The following is a 13,428-nucleotide window of genomic DNA, read 5'->3' on the forward strand; positions in this document are numbered from 1 at the left end:
TAACTTTCCAGCTTTATTTGCTGTAGTACAACAAAACATCAGTGGGGCAATCAGGGAAGGAAGCACAAATGCATGCTTTTCGAAACTATCTGCACAGTCAAACAGGATCAAGTGCAACGACCAACTTTTAATTAAAAACATCCGACATTGCACAACAATGATGGGGGAAAAGAATCAACATCACCACGCACTGGATGCTTGCGTTTTGTTAACAGGCAGACTGAATGTTTCAGTTGTTCCTATCAGCGTCGTCATGCCAGCTTGGAATTCCTCGTATTTTCAACTGAAAATTAATACAACAATGCATCATATCATGACGAATTTCTACCAAATCATTTTTCATTTGGGAGACATGGGTAGATCCACATGGCAGATGGACACTGTGTCCCGTGCTCAAAACCTGGAAATTTCTGAGGAAAATTAATGAATCCCAATCATTTCGCCGTTTTAAATTCAAATTCAGACAAAGCGCTTCTTGAATGTCAGTCGCCAGCCTCAGTTGAACAGAACATGGCGGTTCGTATCCATTCCAGCTGTCCGAACATCATGGACGATGATGACATGACGGTGGTAAAGACGAGAATCGACCATTCACGAGATGCCATTGTTGTAGCATCTAGGTACCGACAGCGAGCCAAAGCTGCCCGGTGGTCTGGGGAAACGTGGCAGCATGAGAATTAGGTCGATGGACGAATTCTAACCTTCCGGTACGAGTGCCGAATTTGGCAGCACAATCCAAAATCGCGCTTGTACGCTGTGCTCGTTGTGAACACGGGTTTCCTTCTTTAGTTGAATAGCAGATAGCTATGCCTGTTTATTAACGGGTAAAGAAGAGTAGGTTGTTCGCACCGCTCCATCCTACTACTTACATATTACTAAGGACCAAACGAAGGCCCACTTTGCTTCTACCGCTAAAGCTTAAGGAGTAATTGGTTTTGTTATGCAAAGATGAACCTCTGGCTCAGAGAAAGCTCTATCTTCTTTTGGGTTGTTAGCAGGAGCAACAACTATCCTGTTCATTATCTGCCTGCACCGGATGGTGGCAGCTGTCGTCAGAACAGCAAAATGATGATGATGATGATGATGATGATGATTACTATGTACTTTCCTGTTGAACTCCATGCATCTATGCTGTGTACACAAATCAGCTGCTTAGCATAAATTTCCAGCATACTATCGTCTCCGGGAAGTGTAATTTGACCGTTATGGCAGGTAGGACGCTCTCGTCACATCCAAGGGAAGTAGTAAAACTCTTGCACTTAGTTTCTTACTACGTACGTACGGTAACGGAAACGTTAAGTTTTCCTCAAACAAGTGTTCTTGTTAATTGAAAATTTATTTGAGTGGCTCACGCCGTAGAGCCTAACGTTTCATAAGCGATCATAAGCGATGCTCTCTGAAGTTGTTCAACATCAGTAGCAATTCAAATAGAGCCGTCTCTTGTCCTCGCGGAAAATAGTCCGCTCTATCATTCCATAAGATAAAGTAACGCTTTCTCCCATACTAAATCAATTGTCAAAAGAACTTGCGGAGATAGGAGGAATTCTACGTGAGCGCTGTTTTTGGGTACAGGAGACTTATGCCATGTTCAGACTACGGAGTTATATCATGATACAAGCAAAGTGATATTACAATATCACGAAACCGTTCACACTGGGTGTTTGGTGATATTGCTTGACAGGTGATATTTGGATATAAACATGTTTACAATTCTTCATCTTTTTTCATTTCTATTTTGTTTTATCCAATGTTTTTCTGCATTATTGCAAATTGTTTTGGAATGATCTGTTTTGGTGTTGCGGATTTTTAGCCGGAAACCAGAATCTAGCTCGGAACCTACACTGCAGGGTTCACATCACCAGCTGCCAGAACAACGACGTGAACATTTTGATTGGGATTTGACCTCCTGCTGGGTATTTTAGCCAAGATTTTGGCCGCTCTAGGAAACGCATAGAATATTTTACAAGTGAATGCATCCGATAGATTCCGTTGAAAACTTGCTAGTATTGCCAAAAAATAGTATTGACATGAAGCTCCAGATCAAGCTACCGGAACTTACGAGACCCTATCAAAATTCAATATTCGAGGTTTTCTCCAGAGATTTTTTTCGAGAACTCCTCTGGGCATTCCTCCAGGAGTTTCCTCCGGGGATTCCTCCAGGATTTTGCACTGGGGATTCCACCAGGAGCTTCTTCTGGGGATTACCCCAGGATTTCCTTCTGGATATTCCTGCAGGAGTTCCACGTGGTGATTCCTCCAGGAGTTCCCTCTGGGGATTTCTGCAGGATTTATTTCTGTGGAATCCTGCAGGAGTTCCTTGTGGGGATTCCTCCAGAAATTCCCTCTGGGGATTTCTAGATGATTTTATTCTGGTAATTCCTGCAGGAGTTCCTTCTTCTTCTATGAGTTTCCTCTGGGATTCATCCAGGAGTTCCCTCTGGAAACTCCTTCAAGATTCCCTGAAGTATTCTTTCAGCAGTTGCTTCAAGATTTTTCTCAGAAATTCCTTTAAGGATGCTTTCGGGAATTCTTTCAAGGTACTCGTTTAAGAATTTCTTAAGGAATTTCTCCGTCGATTCCTTCAATAATTCCTTTAACAAATCTTTCAAGGATTCTCAGGGATTTCATCAAAAATTTCTTAAAGAGTTCCCATTATAATGCCTTCAAATAATTTTCAGGATTTCCTTCTAGGATTTCTTCGGGAATTCTTTCAAGGATTCCTTCAGGAATCCCTTCAAGGAATTCTTCAGGAATTTCTTCAAGGATTCTTGCAGGAATTCCTTCATTGGTTCCTCCAATAATTCCTTCAAGGATTCCTTCAAGAATTCGGCACCAACATTTCAAAAGGGCGTAAGTGAATTTACAACCAATGCCTTCTCACAGAGCTGTGGAGCGTATCCCATCCCTCTCGAGCAATCCACTAGCGCAAATAGAAAGATAAAATCCTCTTCTTTCGATTAATGGTTGTGAATTGCGTGAGATGAATGAAAAACGACCCACAGCTCTGTGAGAAGGCATTGGTTGCAAAAGCAGTTACTTCCTTTTGAAATGTTGGTGCCGAATTCTTCCAGGAATTCCTTCAAGGATTCCTCCAGGAACTCCTTCAAGGATTCCTCCAGGAATTTCTTCCAGGATTCCTCCAGGAATTCCTTCCAGGATTCCTCCAGGAATTCCTTCCAGAATTCCTCCAGGAATTCCTTCCAGGATTCCTCCAGGAATTCCTTCCAGGATTCCTCCAGGAATTCCTTCCAGGATTCCTCCAGGAATTCCTTCCAGGATTCCTCCAGGAATTCCTTCCAGGATTCCTCCAGGAATTCCTTCCAGGATTCCTCCAGGAATTCCTTCCAGGATTCCTCCAGGAATTCCTTCCAGGATTCCTCCAGGAATTCCTTCCAGGATTCCTCCAGGAATTCCTTCCAGGATTCCTCCAGGAATTCCTTCCAGGATTCCTCCAGGAATTCCTTCCAGGATTCCTCCAGGAATTCCTTCCAGGATTCCTCCAGGAATTCCTTCCAGGATTCCTCCAGGAATTCCTTCCAGGATTCCTCCAGGAATTCCTTCCAGGATTCCTCCAGGAATTCCTTCCAGGATTCCTCCAGGAATTCCTTCCAGGATTCCTCCAGGAATTCCTTCCAGGATTCCTCCAGGAATTCCTTCCAGGATTCCTCCAGGAATTCCTTCCAGGATTCCTCCAGGAATTCCTTCCAGGATTCCTCCAGGAATTCCTTCCAGGATTCCTCCAGGAATTCCTTCCAGGATTCCAGGATTGAAGGAATTCCTGGAGGAATCCTTGAAGGAATTCCTGGAGGAATCCTTGAAGGAATTCCTGGAGGAATCCTTGAAGGAATTCCTGGAGGAATCCTTGAAGGAATTCCTGGAGGAATCCTTGAAGGAATTCCTGGAGGAATCCTTGAAGGAATTCCTGGAGGAATCCTTGAAGGAATTCCTGGAGGAATCCTTGAAGGAATTCCTGGAGGAATCCTTGAAGGAATTCCTGGAGGAATCCTTGAAGGAATTCCTGGAGGAATCCTTGAAGGAATTCCTGGAGGAATTCTTGAAGGAATTCCTGGAGGAATCCTTGAAGGAATTCCTGGAGGAATCTTTGAAGGAATTCCTGGGGGAATCCTTGAAGGAATTCCTGGAGGAATCCTTGAAGGAATTCCTGGAGGAATCCTTGAAGGAATTTCTGGGGGAATCCTTGAAGGAATTCCTGGAGGAATCCTTGAAGGAATTCCTGGAGGAATCCTTGAAGGAATTCCTGGAGGAATCCTTGAAGGAATTCCTGGAGGAATCCTTGAAGGAATTCCTGGAGGAATCCTTGAAGGAATTCCTGGAGGAATCCTTGAAGGAATTCCTGGAGGAATCCTTGAAGGAATTCCTGGAGGAATCCTTGAAGGAATTCCTGGAGGAATCCCTGAAGGAATTCCTGGAGGAATCCCTGAAGGAATTCCTGGAGGAATCCTTGAAGGAATTCCTGGAGGAATCCTTGAAGAATTCCTGGAGGAATCCTTGAAGAATTCCTGGAGGAATCCTTGAAGGAATTCCTGGAGGAATCCTTGAAGGAATTCCTGGAGGAATCCTTGAAGGAATTCCTGGAGGAATCCTTGAAGGAATTCCTGGAGGAATCCTTGAAGGAATTCCTGGAGGAATCCTTGAAGGAATTCCTGGAGGAATCCTTGAAGGAATTCCTGGAGGAATCCTTGAAGGAATTCCTGGAGGAATCCTTGAAGGAATTCCTGGAGGAATCCTTGAAGGAATTCCTGGAGGAATCCTTGAAGGAATTCCTGGAGGAATCCTTGAAGGAATTCCTGGAGGAATCCTTGAAGGAATTCCTGGAGGAATCCTTGAAGGAATTCCTGGAGGAATCCTTGAAGGAATTCCTGGAGGAATCCTTGAAGGAATTCCTGGAGGAATCCTTGAAGGAATTCCTGGAGGAATCCTTGAAGGAATTCCTGGAGGAATCCTTGAAGGAATTCCTGGAGGAATCCTTGAAGGAATTCCTGGAGGAATCCTTGAAGGAATTCCTGGAGGAATCCTTGAAGGAATTCCTGGAGGAATCCTTGAAGGAATTCCTGAAGGAATCCTTGAATGAATTCCTGGAGGAATCCTGGAAGGAATTCCTGAAGAAATCCTTGAAGGAATCAGCAATTCTTCCAGAAATTTCTGCAAGGATTCCTTAAAAAAAATCCTTCAGGAGTTTCTCCAAGGTATTCTTCAAGATTTCTTCAGGAATTTCTTTAGAAATCCATCAAGGATTCATCCATGAATTCTTTAAAATGAATTCTTTCAAGAATATCCATCAAGAGAACTTCCAGAACTCCTATAGGAATTGCTGAAGGAATTTTTGAACGAATTCCTGGGAGGCAATCCTGAAGGAATGTTTGAAGGCATTTCTCAAGGAATCCTTGAAGTACTTCCTGAAGATATCTGTCAAGGAATTCCTGAAGGAATCTTTGAAGGAATTTATAAATGAATACTTAACAGAACTGCTGGACGAGTCCTGGGAGAAATCCTGAAAGAAACCCTGCAGAAATCCTCAAAGGAGGTCTTGAAGAGATTTTAGGAAGAATTCATGGATGCATCCTTGATAGATTTTCTTAAGGAATCATGAAGAATGCCTGAAGGAATTCTTGAAAAATTCCAGAAGGTATCCTAGAAGAAATCCTGTAAGGACTTTGTAAAAGAATCCTTGAGGAAATTCCTATAGAATTCCTGAAGGAATGCCCGAAAAAGTTCCTGAAGGAATCCTTGAAAAAATCTCGAATGGATCTTTAACGGCACTCCTTAAAGGTATTCCTGAAGCAAGCCTTGAATGAATTTATAAAGGAATCCTTAACAAAACTGCTGGAGGAAACCTGGAGGAAATTTTAAAGGAATCCTTGAAAGAATCCCTACAGGAATCCACAAAGGCATTTGTGGAGGATTTCTTGAAGGATTTTTTGGAATAATTCATGGATGAATCCTCGATGGAGTTTCTGAAAGAATCCTTGCAAAAACGGCTGAATTAATACATGAAAAAATTCCTACAGGAATCCCTGAAGGAATTTCTGTAAGAACCTTTGAAAGATTTCATAAAGAAAACCTTAAGAGAATTCCTGGAGGAATTTGTGAAGGAATCCTAGAAGGAATTCCTCAAGGAATCCCTGAAGGAATTTCTTAAAGAATCCTCGAAGATATTTCTGGACAGGAATCTTTGAATGCACTCCTACAGAAATTCTTAAAGGAATTCCTAAAGCAATCCTTGAAAGAATTTATGAAAGAATCCTTAACAAAATTGCTGGTGGAATCCTTGAAAGAATCCTTAATGGAATCCTTGAAGAAATTCCTGGAGAAATTGCAGCATGCTGAGGAAATTTCCGAAAGAATTCATGGATGAATCATTGAGGGATTTTCTAAAGCAATTCCTAAACGAATGCTTGAAGAAATTCCCGAAAGAATTCCTCAAGGAATTTTTGAAGGAATTCCTGAAGGATTCCTTGATGGAATTCCTGAACAAATCCTAAAAGAAATTTTTGGATAAATTTATAAAGGAATCATTAGTAGAACTGCTGGAGGAATGCTGAAGGAAGTCCTGAAGAAATCCTTGAAAGAATTTCTGGATAAATCATTGAAAAAATTTTCGAAAAATTTCATGATAGCAGTTTTGAAGGAATTCCTGAAGGAATCCTTGTAGAAATTCCTGAAGATATTCCTACAGGAATCATTCAAGTAATATCTGTAGGAAACCCTGAAAGAATTCCTGAAGGAAACCTTGAAAGAATACCTGGAGAATTCCGTAAGTTCTTTCTCGAAGGAATTCCTTAAAGAACTACTGAAGGAATTCCTGAAGGAATTCCTGAAAAAATCATTGAATTTTTTCAATTCCTGAATTCCTGAAAGTATTCTTGAAGAAATCCCCACAGGGAACTTTTGGATTAATATCCAGAGAGTTATCCTGTTGGAATCCACAGAAGGAACTCCTTAGATAGAACTCCTGGAGGATTCCCCATGAAGAGTTTCAAGAGGAATCCGCAGAGGAATCCCTGGATGAATCCCCAGATTGAATTTCTAGAGGAATCCTCCAGAGGGAATTCCTGGAGGAATCATCAGAGGGAATCCCTGAAGAAATCCCTAGAGGGAATCTTTGGCGAAATCCCAAAAGGTAATTTATGAAAGGCTCCATGAAGGAATCCACAGAGGAAACCCCCGGAGGAATTTCCAGAGAGAATCCGTGAAGGAATCCCAAAAAGTAATTTCAGGAGGAATCTCCAAAAGAAATTTCTAGAGGAATTATCAGAGGGAATCTCCGGAGGAATTCCATGAAGGAATCCCAAGAGGTAATTTCTGAAAGAAACTCCAGCGCGAATATCTGGAGGAATTTCCAGAGAGAATCCCCAGAGGGGAAAAATCCTAAAGCGAATTACTGCCGTTCTACACCCATTAGTCCCAAGTTCATAGGTATTCCCATACATCATGGGGCAATTATGTGTAGAACGGCAGATTAGGAGCCGCAAAAAAGTGAATGGAATTAGGAGATGTCACGATAGTTCTAGAACGAATACGTCCAATAATTTACAGAAATCGAAGTTCTCAATATAAATGTTTATTCGGAATTCTGGTGGACGAGATACGACTCTTCTCCCTCCTAAATGAAATATTATAAAAATCAACGACCATTGTACTACAAAAGAAACAGTTTTCGTTCTCGACCTTTTCTTGACCATTCGCGCTTGCCAGTAATAATACAAGCAACAATATGACGCACGATCGGTAGGTACTAGCTACCTATAGATAGAGACATCTTCCGGACAGAGTACTCATATTCCAGCGTGGGGACGGATTGATACTCAGATTGCTTCCTGTTTTGCTGCCGACTAATCTGTTGGCCACAAAGACACCGCATCTCGAGACGTTCTTCAGCATCAGCTTCATCATTCGTTTGAACGATTCGCTCTCGGAAGACTGAGTTTCTGTACAAGGAAATAATGGCGGTTATCGTTGGTTTTGCGGAGAGGTTGTACAACTTACCCGATAATGGAGATTGGAATTCTAATCTGGAAGCAGACGCTGTGATACTGAACTCTAGCTGCAGAACAACATCGTAGCCCGTTGCCGTGGGGAAAAACTATGGAAATAATTGAAGTTCGAAGAGAGCTCAGTCTAGTGCATCAAAAACCCTCCGGCAACTGTAATCTTTTGCTGTGACGCGCTTCCGTCTGACGAATTGGACGATGAAGTGCGTGCTTCCGGGACGGATTTCCAGCTGATGAATGTGCGACCTGGTGTATTGTACCCGAGCAGAAGGGAATAGCAACAGCATAATAAAATGTTTTATTTTGGAAAAATAACTGAGCAGCGGAAAGAGTTATTTTCATGTTATTTCATATCCTGTTATAAACTTGTCTGTCATAAGCGGCAAAATAACAAAAATTATAACAAAAAAATGTTCCTGGAAGACCTGTTTAACCGTTATGTGGCCGGCAAACTTTTTGCTTTTTTCTACACCGTGTATTTTAAATGGGTGCTGGGTACCCGGGTACCCAGCCGGCCACATAAGGGTTAATAACATGTTTTATTAGTTTCAATAACAACTTAATAACAGCGAATTTTTAAAATATTTCAATAACAAATTTTGATATGAATACGTTATTGATAACAATCTGAAAATAAAATTTGCCTTTTCTCTGTTGCGGATAGGAACTCCTCCAAAGTCCCATATGCATTCAATGGGATACGCAACAATAGGATCTATTGTTAAATGTCTCATTCATAATTGGGACGCTATTGTTGTCGCAAGCGATTTATTATCGAAAACAGAGAAACAATAGTTTTCGTTTATTTTCCAAACAACTTACGATGAAAAACTACCGTCGTTTTGAAACCCTTTATTAGGTGGTTCATTGTTTATAAGATTAATTTACATTATTACCTCATTGATTGACACATTTATCCAAGTGAATCTAAGTGGGTTCGATGCAGTGAAATCAATAAAATTAAAATGTCTAAACATAAGCAATGGAGTTCTTGATGACTTATTTTTTACATTTTTTGTCGAAAATGTGATGTTCGTCCTTGAATTTCACCAGTTGTTCCAAAATGTTTCATAAAATGGCTAACACTCTACATATTACACTCTCTATTTTCGTATTCATACCTAACTGAAACTGGGATAAAAAACAGGTATACTTTTCAAAATGCTTATAAAACAAAAGGCTGATAAGTTGGCTCTGTCACAGTTAAAACGTAATGTCAGTAAGAAGAGGAACTGATGACAAAATAATATTTTCTCTTACAGTTATGTTGTAATATAATTGACCAAATATTTGTACAGTCTCAATGACACAATAATAACTGAACTTGTGCTACAACAAGACATGTTATTGAAATGTAATTTAAAGAAAATATACCAAGAGCACGATCATAACAAAATAAGATTGCCCAACAGAACATGGTATGGAACGGTGATGGCTTAATAAATTAATAATAACAAACCGAGATATAAAAACAGGTTTTGTGATTCCGTTGTTATTATTTTGATATTTTCCTCTGCTCGGGTATGTTCACAGTGATGTTTTCTCCTTGATCTGGTCGAGACTCTTCAGTGGTTGATATTCCGATGCAATGTTCCACACTTTCCGGTTTTTTCGTTGCGGCCACCATTGAAGTATCGTCCCTACGTTGATCTCCGGGTCTGTTTCTCTGCGCCGGCCCTCTCCGATTTTGCGGTTGAGTTTTGAATTTTTGATTTGGAACTTTTGGAGCACAAACTTTGCCAATTTATTCATTCCCGTTGAGAAAATGAAAACTACAACAAAACAAACATTTCAGATGACATTTATGTCAAATCCCTACCAGTGTTGCCAGAAATGCTTCATTCGAGCACCGAATTCGAGCAGTTGTATCGTGATATTCAGAATATCACATTCGGGAAGGTGATATTGGAGGTGTCAAAAATGTATGGCTGTATCATGTTCCAGAAACCGCTTGTATCATGATACAACGGCGTAGTCTAAACATAGCATTAGCTTTGCTTTTGTAATTTCAAATAATTTTAAATATCTCAGATCTAGTTAATTATTAATCATTTCCAGTTTTTTTTTGTGATTGATTAATCATGATTAATCATGATTATTAATCAATGAACCATTTTTAATCATTAATCATAATCACTAATCACAGATAAAGCCAAATTTAATCATTAATCATAAGGCTGATACAAATTTAATTTTGCCCCCCCCCCCCCCCCTTCAAAAATGTTTGGCTAGATTTTGCATTTTGAGGGGGCAGATAAAAAAATATTTATCAAAATATCGGGCTTTGATGAAAATTCTTTAACAAATCCGATGAGTTTTTAATATTTTTCAGATTAAATGCTTTTTTATTTTTATCCCCCCCCCTCGACCCGTCAAAGAGTGGTGGGACAAAAAGTTAAATAAATTTTTGTAACCGCCTAATCATTATTTATTTATTTATTTATTTATTTGGTAAATTCATGTAACATAAGGCTTGCAGCCTTTTAAATCGCTACAATTGGTAGAAATCGATTGACAATTATGCCTCCATACAATACAAAAATCTACAATTACATATACTCCAATATATACTAGAATTATACTGTTAAGAACTGTTTCAGGCTCCTTTTAATGTTCACTATTGAAACACATGTTTTGATATTTAGTGACAATTGGTTCCAAAAGACAATGCCTCTTGCGAACAGAGAATGACTATAATACGAAGAACTATGTTGTGGAATTGGAAGATTTCAATTTCTATCAGATCGCATTGGAGAAATCTTGGAAAACAAATATTCAGGCTTTTTTAAATGGAAAATTTTAAATATTATTACGCATGACCTAAATCTGTAAAAATGTGAGAAATTGCAGCCAATAAGCTCCTTATGCAGATGACTTACTCTCGAAAATCGGTTTAAATTAAAAACATATCTAACGCATGAGTTCAATGCAAGTCTCATCTTATCTAACGAAGCAGCAGAGGACGGATTTCGCGCCAACTCGAACAAATGTTGGCAGCACCCTCTCAGATTACAACGAAACTTTCTTGGTGTGTAGACCTTGCCCAGATAAGCCACTTTGCATACTCATTTTTCTAATTTTTTTTCTCGACTGACTTTTGAAAAGGGCTAAACTTTTTTATGGATTTTTTAAAAATGTTTTTAATCAAAAAATGACTACTCCTACAAAAAAGTGTTGTATGGGTGATTATCACAAAATAAGTTAATTTTTAAGAAAAAAATACTGAAAAAAATCCAAAATGAGCCCTACACTGAAAAAAATCATTTCTAAAAATTCAAAGTTGATTTAAAAAAAAACACCATTTTTGATTTTGATGAAATTTTGTCTCAAGACAGGTAATTATGTTCCCTACCAACCGTCCATACATCACAAGATGGGCACTTTTAAGGAAAAAAAGTTTTTCTAACAAAAACTTTTTCTTGTTCGAATGATTTTTTTTTTTCAGTGTATTTTGTTATCAACAATAATACCAGTGAAGGCCATAACAATCCCAGAATCCAATGAAACTCAATTTTCTAGGAGATTTTGTGTTATTTATTCAATCATTTGGAAGGGTTTTCCTATACATAAAAAACTTCAAAATATTACAAATGTATTTTCTTAGGAAATGTAATGTTTGATCGCAATATGTATTGAAGTGCACTTTTAAATATACAAATATTTATAATTATGATTTTTTCAAATATATACATATATATATGTGTCTTAGAGCCAATTTCAAACATGTTCTTTTCTATTTTTTTCCGATCATACTAAATATTTTTGGTTCATCTTCTGAATTAGAATACCTGTTTGCCTTTACTTTGTCGCCAGGAATAGGCAAAAAACTATGGAATTTCTGAGTGCCTGGTATTGTTTTGGCGCTATTATATATTTCTTCGAGATCTTCTGACATTTTAATGTACTGTTCAGTGGATACGTAACAGAAATTTAATTTAGTTATATTTTTATCTGTCTGTACAACTGCCCAGTTATATAACTCTCGTGGAGTTGTTATGGTATTTCCATAATCTCGAGCAAGACTTGCTCTCTTTGCCATTCGCTTGAGAGTGCCACCAATAGCATCACATGGACCTTTACCGTGGGACGTTGCAAAAAAATGCCATTCTGCTCTTAATGCATGCTTTGACTGGAATCTACATAGACTAGCAAAGTTCTTCTTATTTTTGTATTGTGATGCTGCCCCATCAGACATAAAATAAATTTTAGAAAAGTTCGTTAATTGTTTCATAAAATCTATCATTTTTGAGATGAACAACTGGACCGCAACTGTATCGTGAGCCATTACTTCCGATATGATAATGAAGCTAACATTTACAAGTTTATTATCTTTCATATAGTAAATTTCAAATGGGTGTATTGTTGCTTGCGAGTTGTTCCAATGATATCCTTGAGCAGCGTTTTGAATTATGAATGAATAGTTTTCAGAGAAATCACAAATCGCAAGAATTTCATCATCCTTTAATGTATCTTTTTTATTTCTGAGAAATGATTATTGTTGTTTATGAATAAAGTCGTGTGTTATAAGTTTGTCAATTTTATCAACAAGATACGGAACAAATTCATCAACAGGTTTAATAATCGTTTCTAAATTACAGCGATCAGTATTCAACCACTGCTGAAATATAATCTCTTCTTTGTCATTTGATTCTAAGATCAATGTAAGTTCCTCTTCAATGTGTTCATTACAAGCACACTTTTCACAAGCACGGAAAAAGCAATTATCTGTTCTGGTGGAAATATCGCAAAGCATTTTTTGTATTATTTCATCTTGTGACACAATTCTTATACTGTTGAACATTAAATTTACATTTTCATGAATAGTACATATGCATACATTATGTATACCAGTAGAATCAAGTAAAATACAATGCTTTGGTCGCAACTGTGTAAATACTGTGAAACCAATATTCACAGTTTTGTACATATCTACAAAAATCATATAAGCCTCTTTGAGCGACATCATCAAAAGTCATTTTTGAACTTGTTGTTTTTTTCCATTTCGAACCTCAGAAACAAAATCATTTGTTCCTGGCATTGCATTGGCCTGCTGATATCATTATCATCAAAAAATTCTCTTACTATTTGTTTTGTATCGTCATCAATACCATGCCCCCTTCTTTTTTCGGTGGTACAAAGAATACCCTGTTCATCAACAAGATCCTTCACCTGCCTCGCCATATACATTGGTGCGTTAAACTCTCTTGTGATTTTATTTACCGACCAAGACTTAGGAAGTACAGATAGTATTTTAATCTGTTCGCTTCTGTCAGTTGTAGGGTGATTGAACTTATCCTTTAACTGTATAATTATCTCGTCATACGCCTCCACTTTGCCAACATCCGTTGAATCTATTCCGAAGATATTTTTTCGAACTGCTTTCGTAATCTGCAATGATTTGTTTATGCGATATTCC

The sequence above is a fragment of the Aedes albopictus genome, chromosome 3 (genome assembly GCF_035046485.1).
Source record: "Aedes albopictus strain Foshan chromosome 3, AalbF5, whole genome shotgun sequence".
Taxonomy (NCBI): domain Eukaryota; kingdom Metazoa; phylum Arthropoda; class Insecta; order Diptera; family Culicidae; genus Aedes; species Aedes albopictus.